Source organism: Canis aureus, chromosome 11 (genome assembly GCF_053574225.1).
Source record: "Canis aureus isolate CA01 chromosome 11, VMU_Caureus_v.1.0, whole genome shotgun sequence".
Lineage (NCBI taxonomy): Eukaryota > Metazoa > Chordata > Mammalia > Carnivora > Canidae > Canis > Canis aureus.
Genome location: NC_135621.1, coordinates 1,419,306 through 1,431,525, shown reverse-complemented (window position 1 = coordinate 1,431,525; position 12,220 = coordinate 1,419,306). Strand labels below are relative to the sequence as shown.

Genomic DNA, 12,220 nt, shown 5'->3' with positions numbered 1-12,220 from the left:
TCTTCAAGAGACTCATATTAGACAGAAGGACACCTACAATCTGAAAATAATGTGTTGGAGAACCATTTACCATTCAAATGGTCCTCAAAAGAGAGCAGGGTTAGCCATCCTTATATCAGGTAAACTAAAATTTACCCCGAAGACTGTAGTGAGAGATCAAGATGGACACTAAATCATACTTAAGGATCTATCCAACAAGAGGACCTACCAATCCTCAATATATACGCCCTGAATGTGGGAGCTGCCAAATATTTAAACCAAATAATAACGAAAATGAAGAAATATTTAGATAATTATTATCTTATACTTGGTGACTTCAATCTAGGTATTTCTACCCTCGATACGTCTTCTAAGCACAACATCTCCAAAGAAACGAGATCTTTAAATGATACACTGGAGCAAATAGATTTCACAGATATCTACAGAACTTTACATCCAAACTGAATTGAATAAACATTCTTCTCAAGTGCACATGGAACTTTCTCCAGAATAGACCACATACTGGGTCACAAATCGCATCTGAAATGATACCAAAGATTCAGATCGTCCCCTGCATATTCTCAGACCATAATGCCTTAAAATTAGAACTAAATCACAACAAGAAGTGTGGAAGGACTTCACACACTGGAGGTTAAGGACCATCCTGCTTAAAGATGAAAGGGTCAACCAGGAAATTGAGGAAGAATTAAAAAGATTCATGGAAACTAATGAGAATGAAGACACAAATGTTCAAAATCTTTGGCATGCAGCAAAAGCAGTCCTAAGGAGGAAATACATCACAATAGAAGCATCCATTCAAAAACTGGAAAGAACTCAAATACAAAAGCTAACCTTACTCATAAAGGAGCTAGAGAAAAAAACAGCAGCTAGATCCTACACCCAACAGAATAAGAGAGTTAATGAAAATTTGAGCAGACCTCAAGGAAATCGAGACCAGAAGAAATGTGGAACAGATCAACAAAACCAGGAGTTGGTACTTTGAAAGAATTAATAACATACATAAACCATTAGCCAGTCTTATTAAAAAGAATAGAGAGAACACTCAAATTAATAAAATCATGAATGAGAAAGGAGAGATCACTACCAACACCAAGGAAATACAATCGATTTTAAAAACATATTATGAACAGCCATACGCCAATAAATTAGGCAATCTAGAAGAAATGGACGCATTCCTGGAAAGCCCCAAACAACCAAAACTGGAACAGGAAGAAATAGAAAACCTAAACAGGCCAATACCCAGGAAGGAAATTGAAGCAGTCATCAAAAACCTCCCAAGACACAAAAGTCCAGGGCCAGATGGCTTCCCAGGGGTATTCTATCAAATGTTTAAAGAAGAAACTATACCTATCCTAATAAAGCTGTTTGGAAAGATAGAAAGAGATGGAGTCCTTCCAAATTCGTTCTATGAAGCCAGCATCACCTTAATTCCAAAACCAGACAAAGACCTCACCAAAAAGGAGAATTACAGACCAATAGCCCTGATGAACATGGATGCAAAAATTCTCGACAAGATCCTAGCCAATAGGATCCAACAATACATTAAGAAAATTATTCACCATGACCTAGTAGGATTTATCCCCGGGACACAAGGCTGGTTCAACACTCGTAAAACAATCAATGTGATTCATCATATCAGCAAGAGAAAAACCAAGAACCATGTGATCATCTCATTAGATGCAGAGAAAGCATGTGACAAAATAGAGCATCCATTCCTGATCAAAACACTTCAGAGCGTAGGGTAGAGGGAACAATCCTCGACATCCTAAAAGCCATCTAGGAAAAGCCCACTACAAATATCATTCTCAATGGGGCAGCACTGGGAGCCTTTCCCCTAAGATCAGGAACAAGACAGGGATGTCGACTCTCACCACTGCAATTCAACGTAGTATTAGAAGTCCTAGCCTCAGCAATCAGACAACAAAAAGACATTAAAGGCATTCAAATTGGCAAAGAAGTCAAACTCTCCCTCTTCGCCGATGACATGATACTCTACCTAGAAAACCCGAAGCCCTCCCCCGCAAGATTGCTATAACTCATAGCAATTTGGTAGTGTTGCAGGATACAAAAATCACTGCCCAGAAATCAATGGCATTTCTATACACTAACAATGAGACTGAAGAAAGAGAAATTAAGGGTCAATCTCATTTACATTTGCACCGAAACCATAAGATACCTAGGAATATACCTAACCAAGGAGGTAAATGATCTATACACTAAAAACTATAGAAAACTTCTGAAAGAAATTGAGGAAGACACAAAGAGATGGAAAAATATTCCATGCTCATGGATTGGCAGAATTAATATTGTGAAAATATCAATGTTACCCAGGCAATGTACACGTTTAATGCAATCTCTATCAAAATACCATGGACTTTCTTCAGAGAGTTAGAACAAATTATTTTAAGATTTCTGTAGAATCAGAAAAGACCCCGAATAGTCAGTGGGATTTTATTTTTTTTTTAAGATTTATTTATTTATGATAGACATAGAGAGAGAGAGGCAGAGACACAGGAGGAGGGAGAAGCAGGCTCCATGCAGGAGCCTGATGTGGGACTCGATCCCAGGTCTCCAGGATCACGCCCTGGGCTGCAGGCAGCACTAAACTGCTGCGCCACTGGGGCTGCCCAGTCAGTGGGATTTTAAAAAAGAAAACGATATCTGGGGGCATCACAATGCCAGATTTCAGGATGTACTACAAAGCTGTGGTCATCAAGACAGTGTGGTACTGGCACAAAAACACACATAGATCAATGGAACAGAATACAGAACCCAGAAGTGGACCTTGAACTTTATGGTCAAGTAATATTCGATAAAGGAGGAAAGACTATCCATTGGAATAAAGACAGTCTCTTCAATAGATGGTGCTTGGAAAATTGGACTTCCACCTTCAGAAGAATGAAACTAGACCACTCTCTTTCACCATAAACAAAGATAAACTCAAAATGGATGAAACATCTAAATGTGAGACAAGAGTCCATCAAAATCCTAGAGGAGAACACAGGCAACACCCGGTTTGAAATTGGCCACAGCAAGTTTATGCAAGGTACATCCATGAAGGCAAAAGAAACAAAAGCAAAAATGAACTATTGTGACTTCATCAAGATAAGAAACTTTTGCACAGCAAAGGATACAGTCACCAAAACTAAAAACAACCTTCAGCATGGGAGAAGATATATGCAAAAGGCGTATCAGATAAAGGGCTAGTTTCCAAGATCGATAAAGAACTTCTTAAAATCAACACCAAAGAGACATACAATCCAATCATGAAATGGGCAAAAGACATGAAGAGAAACCTCACAGAGGAAGACATTGACATGGCCAAAATGCATATGAAAAAATGCTCTGCATCACTTGCCATCAGGGAAATACAAATCAAAACCACAATGAGATACCACCTCACACCAGTGAGAATGGAGAAAATTAACAAGGCAGGAAACCGCAAATGTTGGAGAGGATGTGGGAAAAGGGAACCCTCTTACACTGTTAGTGGGAATGTGAACTGGTGCAACCACTCTGGAAAACTGTGTGGAGGTTCCTCAAAGAGTTAAAAATAGACCTGCCCTACGACCCAGCAATTGCACTGTTGGGGATTTATCCCAAATATTCAGATGCAATGAAACGCGGGGACACCTGCACCCCGATGTTTATAGCAGAATGTCCACAATAGCCAAACTGCGGACGGATCCATGGTGTCCATCAAAAGATGAATGGATAAAGAAGATGTGGTTTATGTATACAATGGAATATTACTCAGCCATTAGAAACGACAAATACCCACCATTTGCTTCAAAGTGGATGGAACTGGAGGGTAGTATGCTGAGTGCAGTAAGTCAATCGGAGAAGGACAAACTGTATGTTCTCATTCATTTGAGGAATATAAATAATAGTGAAAGGGAATATAAGGGAATGGAGAAGAAACGTGTGGGAAATATCAGAAAGGGAGACAGATCATAAAGTCTCCTACCTCTGGGAAATGAACTAGGGGTGCTGGAAGGGGAGGAGGGCAGGGGGTGGGGGTGAATGGGTGACGGGCACTGAGGGGACACTTGATGGGATGAGCACTGGGTGTTATTCTGTATGTTGGTCAATTGAACACCAATAAAAAATAAATTTGGGATTCCTGGGTGGCGCAGTGGTTTGGTGCCTGCCTTTGGCCCAGGGCGTGATCCTGGAGACCTGGGATCGAGTCCCACATTGGGCTCTCCGTGCATGGAGCCCGCTTCTCCCTCTCCCTCTGTCTGTGTCTCTGCCTCTCTCTCTCTCTCTCTCTCTCTCACTGTGTGCCTATCATAAGTAAATAAAAATAAATAAAAATAAAAAAATTTATTTAAAAAAAAGACCAAACAACTAAATATTTATGCTGCCAACATGGGAGTACCAAAATATAGTAACCAATTAACAACAAATGTACAGGAACACACTGATAATAATACAATGATAGGGGATTTTAACACCCACTTATGTCATGGACCGATCGTCTATGCAGAAAACCAACAGGGGAACAACAGCCTTGACACACTGGACCACAGGGACTCAACAGATATAGTCTGAACATTTATTCCTAAAGCAGAATACACATTCCTTTCAAGTGCACATGGGACATTCTCCAGAACAGATCATATCACGGCCCACAAATCAGCCCTCAACAGGTACAACAGGTACAAGAAGGTTGGTATCACACCATATACATTTTTGGACAATGAGGCTATGAAACTCAAAGTCGACAGTAAGAACAAATTTGGACAGACCAAAAATACGTGGAGATTATGAACATCCTACTAGAGAATGAATGGAGCAACCAGGAAATTAAAGAGGAAATTTAAAACAAATGAAAATGAAAACATGTTTCTCCAAACCTCTGGGATGTAGCAAAGGCAGTCCTAAGAGGGAAGTAGATAGCAATACAGGCCTACCTCAAGAAACAAGAAGTCTCCAATACACAACCTAACCCTACACCTAAAGGAGCTGATAAAGGAATAGCAAACAAAGCCTAAAGCCTACAGAAGAAGGGAAGAAATAATGATGAGAGCAGAAATAAACAATACAGAAACAACAAAACAGTAGAATGGAATAGCGAAACTAAGAGCTGTTTCTTCATAATAATTAATAAAATGGATCAAGCCCTAGCCAGCCTTATCAACGAGAAAAGAGAAAACCTAAATAAATAAAATCACAAATGAGAGAAGAGAGATCTCAGTCAACACCAGAAAAATAAGACAATTATAAGGGAATACTATGCAAGATTATACGCTAACAAACTGGGAGAACTGGAAGAAATGGACAAATCCTTAGAAATGTGTAAACGAGCAAAACTGAAATAGGAAGAAATAGAAAATATGAACAGACCCATAACTAGCAAAGAAATTGAATCAGCAAGGCACCTGGGTGCCTCAGTGGTTGAGCATCTGCTTTGGCTCAGGTCATGATCCCGGGGTCCTGGGGGAGCACGTCCCACATCAGGCTCCCCGCATGGAGCCTCATTTTCCCTCTGCCTATACCTCTGCCTCTCTGTGTCTCTCATGAATACATAAAGGTGCAGCCACTGTGGAAAACAGTCTGGAGGGTCCTCAAGAAGTTAAACATAGGGGATCCCTGGGTGGCACAGCCGTTTGGCACCTCCCTTTGGCCCAGGGCGTGATCCTGGAGACCCAGGATCGAATCCAACATCGGACTCCCGATACATGTAGCCTGCATCGCCCTCTGCCTGTGTCTCTGCCTCTCTCTCTGTGACTATAACAAAAAAACTTAAAAAAAAGAAGTTAAAAATAGAGCTACCCTACGATACCAAAATTGCACAGCTAGGTATTTACCCTGAGGATACAAAAGTAGTTTAGTAGATTTGAAGAGGAACACACAGCCTAGTGTTGGTAGCAGCGTTATCAACAACAGCGAAACTGTGTATACAGCCCAGGTGTCCATCGACAGATGAATGGGCAGAGACGATGTGGTAAATATACACACTGCGACATCACTCTGTCATCAGAAGGGATGAAAGGAAGCCATTTACAATGACGTGGGAGAAGTGGAAGGGACCTATGCTAAATGAACTCAGTCAGAGAAAGACAGATACAAAATACCATACAATTGCATTCACATGTGAATTTTAATAAACCAAACAAACTGGCAAAGGGGCCAAGGGAGGGATGAGAGATGCAAACCAAGAAACACATTTTAACCACAGTGAATAAACTAATAAATACTAGAGGAAGGAGGGGGGATGGGGAATCAGGGGATGGGGATAGTGGAGGTCACCTCTGACCAGAACCAGGCGTTGGATTCAAGGGTTGAATCACTATGTGTAAACCTGAAACTACATCATACTGTGTTTATAAAGAGGAATTCAAATAAATCTTTCAAATAATAAATGGAAGTATAGAGGAAACATGTGTGCACAAGAGATAAAGTCAGAAAGGCAACTGAAAATCCAAACAAAGAGTCTTTAGAGCCACAAATCCCCTCCTTAGCTCAGCTCAGGAGAAGCCTGCCATGCCTATTCTCACCCCAGCAGAAGCATGGATTTTGATTCTCTGGGGAGACCACTGACTTGGTGGAGTCAGGCTATCTTTGAACCCAAAACCTAAATAGAGTGCATAAAACTAAACTGCCCAAGATGCTAGGAGTCCCAGTGCAGGCACATGCCAAGACACAAACTCTAACCATACACAGACATAAGCCTAACCCTCCACTTAAGTCTAATGTTAACCTAACCCTTCAACAAGGACTATCACTAATCAAAAACCAAACACAAACCCCAAGACCGAAACACATTCACTGAACCTCCCTACCAACCCTCACCCTAACTCCTAAACCTATTCTAAACCCTTAACCGTGACCCTTACCTTAAATCTAACCCTAACCCTAACCTCTAACCCTAACCTTATCTTAATGTACTCAAATCCTATTCCTAACCTTAACCTGTACCCTAACCCTAATACTAATCCTAATTAATTAGGATTAATTAATATTAATCCCTAATATTAATCCTAATTAATTAATCTAATACTAATCCTATCTCATATCCCAAAGTGTACCCTAAACCTACCCTAAAAGAAATCCCTAACCCACTGCCTAACCCTCTCTTACCCTTTTCCAAAACCATGCCCTGACCCTGACTTAACCCTAACCATAACCCCTAATCAACACTAACCCTAACCCTAGCCCTAACCCCTATCCTAAAACTAACCCTCGCCCTAACCCTAAACCTAGCCCTAACTTTAACTCTAAACCCTAAACCTAACCCCTAACCCTAACTCACACCCTAACCCCTAACCCCAACTGCAAACCTAGCCTAAACCTAACTCTAACCATAACCCAAACCCCAACTCGTAACCTCCTGCCCTAATCCTTAAAGTCTAAACCCTAACCCTAACTCTAACTCCTGTCCCTAATCCAAACCCCTATCCTAACTCCTAACAACTGAACCTTACCCTTATCCCTCACCCTAACCTTTAATCCGTAACCATAAGCATAATCACTAACCCCTAACATCTAACCTAAGACTAACCACCAACTGCCTCCCCTCCCCTGTCTTACCATTCATTCTACCCATTCACTTACCCAGGGTTCTGAGGAGTCCCTTCTGACATGGACGTGGCCCCCAACGGCGCCTCCAGAGTCCTCCAGGGGGTCCTGAGGAAGCCGGGCTCCTGTGAGTAGGGACGTGGCCCCACGTGTTCCTGAGTCATAGTCAGCGGGTCCTGAGGACCCGGGTCTCCTGTCAACCTGGATTATGCCTCACATACTCTGGAAGCCTCACAGCAGGTTCTCAGGATGCTGGAGGCTCTTGTCAGCCTGGACATGGACCCACGTCCCCCAGAAAACTCACCGCGCATCCTGAGGAGGCTGTGGGTTCCTGTCAGCCTAGACGCAGCCTCATGTGTCCCAAAGCCAAAGTGCAGGTCCTGAGGAGGACATGGCCCCACATTTTCCTCTGCCTCACTGTAAGACTTGAGGAGCCTGGGAGCTCCTGTCAGCACTGACGTGGCCCCAAATCATCTCGATCCTTCACAGTGTGTCCTGAGGAGTCTGGAGACTCCTGTCAGTGTGGATTCAGCATCCACATCTTCCTTAGGCCTCACCACAGGCTCTGACAAGACTGGGGTCTTCTGTCTGCATGGACGCATCCCCATATTTCCTGAAGACTACACCGGGTGTCCTGAGGACATCAGCGTCTGTTGTGTGGACGTGACCCACATCCTCCCAAAGCGACACCGCAGGTTCTGAATGGCTGGGGCTCCTGTCACTGTGGATGCTGCCCCCAGCTTCCAGAAGCCTCAACTTATGTCCTGAGGAGCCAGTTAGCTCCTGCCAGAGTGGACACAGCGCCACATGTTTCAGAAGCCTCCAGGCATGTCCTCAGGTGGCCCAGGGGCTCCTGTCAGCGTGGATGCAGGCCCACATCTTACTGAAGCCTCCCTGCGGGTCCTGAGGCAGCCCAGGGGCTACTGTCAGGGTGGGTGCGGGCCCACAATTTCCTGAAGCCTCCCTGCAGGGCCGGAAGCGGCCCAGGGTCTCTTGTCAGGGTGGATGTTGGCTCACATCTTCCTGAAGCCTCACCGTGTGTCCTGAAGAGACTGAGGCTCCTGTCATCATGAACGCTGCCCAATATCCCCCTGAAGACTCCGCGTAGTTTCTGAGGAGGCTGTGGCTCATCCACGTGGACGTGTCCCCACGTCTTCCTCAGGCCTCCCCTGCACAGGCTGGCTCCTGTTAGTGCAGGCAAAGGAGGCCTACTGTGCATGCGTGCCCCCTGGGCGGTGCCTGGGCTCGGGCACCCACTGCGGGATGCTCAGTCGCTACAGGAGGCTGTGCAGAAGGCAGCGTGCCCGTCTCTGGGCCCACCTCTGCCACCTTCCATGCTCTAGCTGTGGCCTGTTATCTTCGGAAACATCTGCCTGAAAAAGAGCCCAACACCCGGCTTCCCCAAAAATACTTAAGGAGAAAGAATTAGAGCCCAAAGGATGCGAAATGAAATGTGGACCAGACTTTTACCACGTCCTGTAAAACTCACTCAACCCTCTTCCACTGTGGGCGGGACCGTGGGCTGCTGCAGGCACCCTGGAAACAGTGTGGAGGCTCCTCAGGAAGTTGCAAATAGAGCCGCCCTGCGACCAGCAGGTGTACGGCCTGGAGCTCACTCCGAAGATACAGATGCAGTGAGACGTGGGACCACTGCACCCCAATGTCCACAGCAGCGGGGTCCACATTGCCACACTGTGGGAGGAGCCTCGGTGCCCTGTGGCAGATGAGGGATAAAGAGGATGGGAGATAGATGATGGTCATAGAGGAATGGTACTCAGCTATCAAAGAGAAGAAAATCTTGCCATTTGCAATGTCATGCATAGAACTAGAGGGATCATCCTAAGTGAAATAGGTCATTCGGAAAACAGAATGACCCTGTGGTGTCATTCATAGGTGGAATTAAAGAAGCAAAGCAGAACATCTGTGAAGGGAAGGAAAAACAAATAAGATGAACACAGATGCAGGAAATACAGACTCTTATTATAGGAAACAAACTGAGTGTTGCTGCAGGGGAGGGGACGGGGGAGAGGATAACAGGGGACTGGCATGAAGGAGGGCACGTGATTTCACGAGCCCTGTGGTTATCTCCAACTGGTCAATCCCTGAATTCTTCCTCTGAAAGTATAATACACTATACGTTAATTAATTTGGTTTAAATTAAATTAATTTTAAAAAATCAGTTGTATCAGAGCATGTTTCCTTCTGGACACTCTGTTCTGCTCCTTCAGCTTATGCTGGGACCAACCCTCGTGGGTCTGGTTTGTTTAAGTAGGCGTCAGGCCTCATCCATGGACCAGCCCAGGGTTAGAACTCACGACCCCATGATCAGGACCGGAGGTGAGGTCAGGAGCCGGATGCTTAACTTACAGAGCCAGGTGGGATCCCGAGGACAACACTGCTTTATCCTGTGTCTCTGTGACATCGTTTGAAATAGGAAAGTGTTGCGTCCCGCTCTGTCCTGCTTCTCCAATACTGATTTGCTGTCCGGGGTCATTTGTGGGGGCGGATGGATGTCACAGGGTTTTTTTTTTTTTTCCTATTTATAGGATCTGCCACCATGATTTGACAGGAATGACATTGAAATTGAGGGTGGCTTCAGGAACTGCGGACATTTTCACAAGATGAGGCTTCCAACCCCCTTTGGTTCAGTCTCATTATTCTCTGTGATGTTCCTGAGAGGGAGTCATGTCTGTCATTTCCTTCCTGAGTGCTCATTGTCAGGACACAGCAAGCCCAACAGTAGAATAAAAACTGAGCCCAGGCCAAGGGCAGGAAGGCCCTATTAGAACAGCTCTCAATGCCCTTGAAGGCCCCATATCAAAATGTAAACAGAACTTTAGTAATTGATCCACCCTTCGGGAGTTCCCCGAGACCAGCCCTTAAAACTAAGCTAAAACCCACCTGGGGGTCCAAGTCCCTGCTCCACTGTGTCGGGTATACTTGGACACAAGCTCGAGCTTGTAAATAAACCCTCGTGTGTTTGCATCAGTGTCGGCTTCTCGATGGTTTCTCGGATTCACAATCTTGGGCTCAACAGTCTGAGATTAAAAAAAAAAAAAAAAAAAAAAAAAAAAAAAAGAAGCTCGGACACAAGTCGAGTGAATGCAGGGTTCTGAGAGAAGAGGCGGAGACCCGGGGGCTTGGGGGCTCTTCTGTGGAGGCCCCAGCAGACTGGGGGGCGGGATGCTCAGCCCCAGAGCCAGAGGACCCAGCGTCCCCACCGGCATCCCGCCCATCAGGGCCGGGTCTCAGGGAGCAGCACAGCGCTGCCCGCTGGAGCCCAGAGACGCTGATGCCCACCACGCCTCTGCCCCCGCAGGTGCAACTCCCAGGGAGATGTGCACCTGACAATCAACACCACGGCCCATCCGCACACCCACACAGACCATTCGCTTTCCTACCTGGAAAGTAGGGTCTAGATTCCTTTGTACTTTGTGCTCTACTTTCAATCATTTTCTTTGACTTTTTTATTAATTGCCTTATTTTAATTTTTATGTATGTACCTTAGATATTTCTAATTTTTACTTTCATGATACTTCATTGTGGTTTTTTTTTGTTTTGTTTTGTTTTAATTTTTATTTATTTATGATAGTCACAGAGAGAGAGAGAGAGAGGCAGAGACACAGGCAGAGGGAGAAGCAGGCTCCATGCACTGGGAGCCCGACGTGGGATTCGATCCAGAGTTTACAGGATCATGCCCTGGGCCAAAGGCAGGCGCTAAACCGCTGCACCACCCACGGACCACCTTAATTGTTTCAATTTTGGGATTTAGAATCTTTTAACAAGCAGGCCAAAATAATCTATTGGTTTTTTTGTGGGGGGGGGAGGGCAGTTGTTATTGTTTTTCTTGTTTTTTCTTTTTTTTCCTTCTTTCTTTTCTGGAAGAAATAATGAGATGGAGAAATTCACCTCCATAAAATAACATGAGGTTCTACTCACAGCCAGGAAGTTCATCAATACACATATATGATGTCTAACTACAGTTTAAAACAATGATTATAAAGATAGCATCTGGGATGGAAAAAGAGCACAGAAGAAAACTAGAGAATCCCTTCCTATAGAAATAAAACAACTAAAATCTAGTCAGGCCAATGTTAAAAATGCTATAACTGAGATGCTGTTCCAAGTGGAAGCCTTAAAAACAAGAAAGGTTCTGGAGCACAGACACAGAAGTAGGGAAGTCAGTCACTTATTAAAACAGTAACATTCATACCGTAGGAGACTCAGAAGATGAAGAGAGAGAAAAGGTGGGCCTTGCTTAGACATTAGAAACGACAAATAACCACCATTTGCTTCAACATGGATGTAACTGGAAGGTATTATGCTGAGTGAAGTAAGTCAATCAGAGAAGGACAAACATTGTATGTTCTCATTCATTTGGGGAATATAGATAATAGTGAAAGGGAATATAAGGGAACGGAGAAGAAATGTGTGGGAAATATCAGAAAGGGAGACGGAACATAAAGACTCCTAACTTAGGGAAATGAACTAAGGGTAATGGAAGGGGAGGAGGGCGGGCGGTGGGGGTGAATGTGTGATGGGCACTGAGGGGGGCACTTGATGGGATGAGCACTGGGTGTTTTTCTGTAGGTTGGCAAATTGAACACCAATTCAAGAATAAAATTATTATAAAAAACGAAAGAAGAAAGAAAGAAAGAAAGAAAGAAAGAAAGAAAGAAAGAAAGAAAGAAAGAAA

At 44.2% G+C, this 12,220-nt stretch overlaps 1 long non-coding RNA gene across 2 annotated transcripts in view; it reads right to left on the bottom strand.

Annotated features, from left to right (window-relative positions):
- Window positions 1-12,220, bottom strand: part of LOC144322919 (uncharacterized) — a 30,079-nt gene that overhangs the window by 10,481 nt on the left and 7,378 nt on the right. The window contains exons 2-3 of one of the 2 annotated variants that reach the window (XR_013388506.1): window positions 10,426-10,562; window positions 7,561-9,238 (exon numbers count right to left, since the gene is read on the bottom strand). This is a non-coding gene — a long non-coding RNA (uncharacterized LOC144322919). The remainder of the gene's footprint in view (window positions 1-7,560; window positions 9,239-10,425; window positions 10,563-12,220) is intronic. The other variant, XR_013388507.1, reaches the window with a different exon arrangement.